Source organism: Rhinopithecus bieti, unplaced genomic scaffold (genome assembly GCF_001698545.2).
Source record: "Rhinopithecus bieti isolate Rb0 unplaced genomic scaffold, ASM169854v2 scaffold_12151, whole genome shotgun sequence".
Classification (NCBI taxonomy): domain Eukaryota; kingdom Metazoa; phylum Chordata; class Mammalia; order Primates; family Cercopithecidae; genus Rhinopithecus; species Rhinopithecus bieti.
Window position 1 is genome coordinate 665225 of NW_016807233.1, and position 6901 is coordinate 672125.

Consider the following 6901-nt stretch of genomic DNA (forward strand, 5'->3'; position numbering starts at 1 on the left):
AAAAAAAAAAAAAAAATTCAGAAGCCATAAAGAAAAGGTAGGAGTATTTGACCTCATAACAATTTAAACTTTTATATGGTTGGTTTGTTTTTTAGAGAATGGGGTCTCACTCTGTCACCCAGACCTGAGTACAGTGGGGCAACCATATAGCTCAATACAGTCTCCAATCCCTGGGCTCAAGGGATCATTCTGCCTCAGCCTCTTTCGTCCCCAGTAGCTAAGACTAATGCTGCTCACCTGGCTTGATATGATTTTATGTAAACAAATACCTGAGAAATGTTAGACTGGGAGAAAATGTTTGTGACACATATAAGAAAGAGCTAGATGTCAAACTATAGAAAGAATTCCTACCATCAGCTGGGTGCTGTGGCTCACGCCTGTAATCCCAACACTTTGGGAGGCCGAGGCGGGTGGATCACCTGAGGTCGGGAGTTCGAGACCAGTCTGATCAACATGGAGAAACCCTGTCTCTACTAAAAATACAAAAATTAGCTGGGCGTGGTGGCAGGCGCCTGTAATCCCAGCTACTTGGGAGGCTGAGGCAGGAGAATCGCTTGAACCCAGGAGGTGGAGATTGCAGTGAGCAGAGATCATGGCATTGCCCTCCAGCCTGGGCAACAAGAGCAAAACTGTGTCTCAAAAAAAAAAAAAAAAAAGAATTCCTATCGTCAATATGAAAAAGAAAAATTCAGTAGAAATATGACCATCAATATGAAAAAAATCCAATAGAAATATTAGCAAATAATATGAAAAGATAATTCACAAAAGAAATATAAATATAAATTCCAATATTTTTGGAGGTAAAGGCGAGAGGATTGCTTGAGTCCAAGAGTTTGAGAATAGCCTGGACAACATAGTGAGACCCCCATCTCCATATTTTGAAAAATTTAAATAAAATAAATATTCTTCTATTGTGGTAAAATATACGTAAAATAAATTGTACCATTTTGGCTGGGCATGGTGGCTCACGCCTATAATCCCAGCACTTTGGGAGGCTGAGGCGGGAGGATTACACAAGACCAGGAGTTTGAGAGCCCCCTGGGTAACATGGCAAAACCCCATCTCTACTAAAAATACAACAATTAGCTGGGTGTGGTGGCGGGCGCCTGTAATCCCAGCTACTCTGGAGGCTGACACACAGAATTGCTTGAACCCAAGAGGTGGAGGTTGCAGTGAGTCAAGATCATATGTCTGCACTCAAGCCTAGGCAACAGAGCGAGACTCTGTTTCAAAAATGAAAAAGTTTTTAAAGTACCATTTTAACCATTTTCAAGTGTGCAGTTCATTGGCATTAAGTACATTTACATTTTGTACAACCATCACCACCATCCATCTCCAGAACCTTTTCGTCTTCGCCAACTAAAACTCTGCACACATTAAACACCAACTCTGCATTTTGGCCTCCTGCAGTCCTTGGGAAGCACCATTTACTTCTGGTCTCTATGAATTGTACTATTCTAGGGACCTCAGGTAAGTAGAATCATACAGAATTTGTCCTTTTATGTCTGGCTTATTTCATTCATCATAATACCTTCCAGGTTAATCCATGTTGTAGCATGTGTCTGATTTCCTTTCTTTTTTTTTTTTTTTTTTTGAGATGGAGTTTCGCTCTTGTTGTCCAGGCTGGAGTGCAGTGGCGCAATCTCGGTTCACTGCAACCTCTGCCTCCCAGGTTCAAGCAAGAAATTCTCCTGCCTCAGCCTCCCGAGTAGCTGGGATTATAGCTGAGTGCCACCACGCCCAGCTAATTTTTTTGTATTTTTAGTAGAGATGGGGTTTCATTATGTTGGCCAGGCTGGTCTTGAATTCCTGACAGGTGATCCACCCGCCTTGGCCTCCCAAAGTGCTGGGATTACAGGCGTTAACCACCGTGCCCGGCCAGGAAACTACTGTTTTTAGTTGTTTGGGAAACCTCTACGCTGTTTTCTATAACGCCTGTACTACTTCACCTTCCCGCCAATAGCGCGTGATAGTTCCACTTTCCCCTCATCTCCTTGCTAGCATTTACCTTTTTTCTTTTTGATACTAACCATTCTACCTGGGATAAGATGGTATCTCATTGCAGTTCTGATTTGCATTTCCCTGATGATTAGTGATGCTGAGCATTTTTTCATATACTTCTTGGCCATTTGTATGTCATTAGAGAAATATCTATTCGGGTCTTCTGGCGATTTTAATAAGATTATTTGTTTATTTTTCTATTGAGTTGTTTCAGTCCCTTAAATATTCTGATTATTAGTCATTTCTTGGATGGATAATTTTCAAATATTTTCTCCCATTCTGTGAATTGTCCACATATACTTTGACCTTACATATATATATATATGGTCAATATTATATCTTATATATTTTATATGTATATATATATATATATATAATATAATTATATAGAAAGGAGTTCCGCTCCTGTCACCCGACTGGAGTTGTAGTGGCGTGATCTCGCTCACGTACAACCTCGCCTACCTGGGTTCAAGTGATTCTCTGCCTCAGACTTCCCAAGCAGCTGGGATTACAGGCACCACCAACAATGCCGGCTAATTTTTGTATTTTTTAGTAGAGAAGGGGTTACCATCTTGGCCAGGCTGGTCCTTGACTCCTGACCTTGTGATTCCACCCACTCAGCCCTCCTAAAGTGCTGGGATTAAGGCATAACCAGCCACACCCGCATAATAATTTTGTTTTTAAGATCTACTCAGGCGGGCGCGGTGGCTCAAGCCTGTAATCCCAGCACTTTGGGGCTGAGACGGCGGATCACGAGGTCCAGGGAGATAAGACCATCCTGGCTAACATGGTGAAACCCCATCTCTACTAAAAAATAAAAAAAACTAGCCGGGTGAGTGGCGGGCTCCTGGTAAGTCCCGCTACTGGGAGCTTGAGGCAGGAGAAATGGCGTAAACCTGGGAGGAGGAGCTTGCAGTGACTGAGATCTGGCCACTGCACTCCAGCCTGGGCCACAGAGCGGAGACTCTGTCTCAAAAAAAGAAAAAAAAAAAGCATCTACTCATTTGACTGGGCAAGGTGGCTCACGCCTGTAATCCCAACACTTTGGAAGACTGAAGCAGGCAGATCACTTGAGATCAGGAATTCAAGACCAGCCTGGCCACCATGGCAAAACCCCATCTCTACTAAAAATACAAAAATTAGCCAGGCATGGTGGCATGTGCCTGTAGTCTTAGCTACTTGGGAGGCTGAGGCAGGAGAATCACTTAAACCTGGGAGGCGGAGCTTGCAGGGAGCCGATATCATGCCACTGCACTCCAGCCAGGGCGACAGAGCAAGACTTCGTCTTGAAAAAAAAAAATCTATTCATTAGAAAATTATAATTGCATAAGGATTTATGTACAAGAACATTTGATGCAATACACTTTGTAATAGTGTCCAGCAACAATAAATTATAGTGCCTCATCATTGATTCATATTATGGGATACCATGTGACTAAAAAGATGACAGCAGAATTGTATATGTTGACATAGGGGAGATTCTGAAACACAGGGTTAGGTAAGAAATGCCAGTTGGCTGGGTGTGGTGACTCATGCCTGTAGTCCCAGCATTTTAGCTGGCTGACGCTTGAGCCCAGCCTGGGCAACATGACAAAACCCCATCTCTACAAATAATACAAAAACAGCCAGGTATGGTGGTCTATGCCTGTGATCCCAGCTACTTAGGAGGCTGAGATAGGAGGATTGCTTGAAACCGGAAGGTGGAGGCTGTAGTGAGCTGAGATCATGCCACCGCACTCCAGCCCTATGTCAAAAAAAAAAAAAAGCAAAGATAAGAAAAAAGAAAGAAAAGAAATGCCAGGTGTAAAGCAACATGCACAATAAATTCCATTGTCATAAATATGTTTGTATAAGCATCAGGCTATTTTTGTGCATACGTAGTATAGAAGAAGCTCTATAAGGCCACTGCTAAACTGTTAACCATGACTATTCCCAGGGAGTGAGATTTGCTGAGGAGGGGCAAGGGAATGTAAACATGTTTTCTTTTTAATCTCCCACCTTTGATAATCCAATGAAACTGATTTATGTCTATATTATTTGAATTCATTAAACACATAATGGCCGGGTGTGGGGGCTCACCCCTGTAGTCCTAGCACTTTGGGAGGCTGAGGTGGGTGGATCACCTGAGGTCAGGAGCTCGAGACCAGCCTGGCCAACATGGTGAAACCCTGTTTCTACTAAAAATACAAAAAATTAGCCAGGCGCGGTGGTGGGTGCCTGTAATCCCAGCTACTCGGGAGGCTGATGCAGGAGAAATGTTTGAATCTGGGAGGCAGAGGTTGCGGTGAGCCAAGATCGCACCACTGCACTCTAGCCTGGGCAGCAAGAGCAAAATTCCGTCTCAAAATCAATCGCTCAATCAATCAATAAGATAAACACATAATAACTTTGTTAAAATTTTTGAAACAAGCCGGGAGAGGTGACTCACGCCTGTAATCCCAGTACTTTGGGAGGCCAAGGTGGGTGAATCACAACGTCAGGAGATCAAGACCAGCCTGGCCAACATGGTGAAACCTCATCTCTACTAAAAATACAAAAAATTAGCCTGGCGTGGTGGCAGGCACCTGTAATCCCAGCTACTTGGGAGGCTGAGGCAGGAGAATCGCTTGAACCTGGGAGGTAGAGGTTGTAGTGAGTCAAAATTGTGCCACTGCACTCCAGCCCAGGCGATAGTGCGAGACTCCGTGCTCTGTGTTGAAAAAAAAAATTTTTTTTTTGAAACCAAGGGGAGAATAGTTCAGATTGGGAGTTTTGTGTGTGTGTGTGTGTGTGTGTGTGTGTGTGTTTCAGTTCAGAACTGAGCTAGAGAGCTTCCAAAACAAACAAAAAAATTGTCAAGAGAATGAGGTTTCCCTCTGAAGGTCATTTGGGCACATTTCTCAGTGGGTGTGGTGGTCCTGAACAAAACAAGTTTGGACCTTCTCTGGAATCATTTCAACCCCTTAGCTGGCCGTGAATCAGAGTACGAGACACTGTAAAGAGCGGGAGCCCAACTCAGAACGCTGAATGGAGTTGTGGGGGACGTGATGCTGCTTATTTTAGCAGCAACACTGTGAACAAAATGCAGGTTCAGTCACTTGCTGCTGGCAGAGTTCAATTAACCAGAGTGAGGTCTGGTATAAAGACCAGCAGAGGCTTTTTTGGGTGTTGTTGTTGTTGTTGTTGTTGTTGTTTGCTGCTGTTTGTTTTGTTTCGTTTTTGAGACGGAGTCTCACTGTGCCACCCAGGCTGGAGTGCAGTGGTGTGATCTTGGCTCACTGCAACCTCTGCTTCCCAGGTTCAAGCAATTCTCCTGTCTCAGCCTCCCGAGTAGCTGGAACTACAGGTGCGTGCCACCACGCCTGGCTAATTTTTGTATTTTTAGTAGAGACAGGGTTTCGCCATATTGGCCAGGCTGGTCTCGAACTCCTGACCTCAGGTGATCCACCTGCCTCAGCCTCCCAAAGTTTTAGGATTACAGGTGTGAGGCACTGTGCCCAGCTAGTAGAGGCTTTTAAAAAGGGACTTGGCACCGGGTGCAGTGGCTCATGGTGGTCTAGCTGGTGCCATTGTGGGCAGAGCTAGGTTGTAAAGTAGCCATTGTCTCTAGAGGCTGTCAAGGTGGGAGAGAGTTCTGTTTCAGGCACATTTTACGTTGCAAATTGACTGTTGTCTCTCAAGGCCATCTCCCAGCGGGAGAAAGTTCCAGCTCTGGAGCCTCTAAGTAAGCACACGGTTGGATACGCTCGCCCTGTAGGGAGTGTCTGGTGAAGGGAAGGTCAAGGTTATAACTGCATTCCTAAAGATATACGTAGGAAGTGGAGAACAGGGGAAAAGGAGGAAAGAGAAAAGAAAATAACATTTTAAAAATAACTCATTTTCTTTATCAGAAAAATGGGGGTACTCTGTTACATCGCTAATCTGTTGATAATTGGCAAGGTTTCTAAAAACATTTCTCAGTCATCTCTTGACTATCCATGCCTTTGCAGGCAAGGGGAACAGTATGTCACAAAAAAAGTTTGTAATTAAACCGCAGTGTGGCCTCTGTGTTTGAATATGGACATATCAGTGTCGGCTGAGTCGTAGCTCCTTTTGGATTAAAGGTTCTAGGAAAAGATCTTCAAGTTGCCAGAAAAATGTTCTAAAGGATGAATTGGGAAGCATTTAAGGAGATGGAGGCCACTAGAGAAGAATCTGTTGCAATCCCTTGATGTCCTGTGCTCACTCTCTCTCCTTTACTCTTTCCTAAATCCCTCCAAGAAATTCCCTTTTTTTCACCAACAAAAAGCTCTGGGCTGGGCGCGGTGGCTCACGCCTGTAATCCCAGCACTTTGGGAGGCCGAGGAGGGCCGACCACGAGGTCAGGAGTTCGAGACCAGCCTGGCCAACACAGTGAAACCCCGTCTCTACCAAAAATACAAAAATTAGCTGGGTGTGGTGGCGGACGCCTGTAATCCCAGCTACTCGGGAGGCTGAGGCAGGAGAATTCCCTGAACCCGGGAGGCAAAGGTTGCAGTGGGCCAAGATCGTGCCACTGTACTCCAGCCTAGGCGACAGAGCTAGACTCTGTCTCCACTCCAAAAAAGAAAAAAAAAAAGCTCTGAACTGACTTCACGTGGCTCAGGATGACGTGACATGAGGCTTTTGATCTCCAAAGATTCTCTCTTTTTTCTTTCTTTTCTTTTTTTTTTTGAGATAGAGTCTTGCTCTTGTCACCCAGGTTGGAGTACAGTGGTGCAATCTCAGCTCACTGCAATCTCGGTCTCCCAAATTCCAGTGATTATCCTGCCTCAGCCTCTGGAATAGCTGGGATTACAGGTATCTGCCACCACACCTGGCTAATTTTTTGTGTGTTTTTAATAGAGATGGGGTTTCACCATGTTGGCCAGGCTGGTCTCAAACTCCTGAACTTAAGTGATTC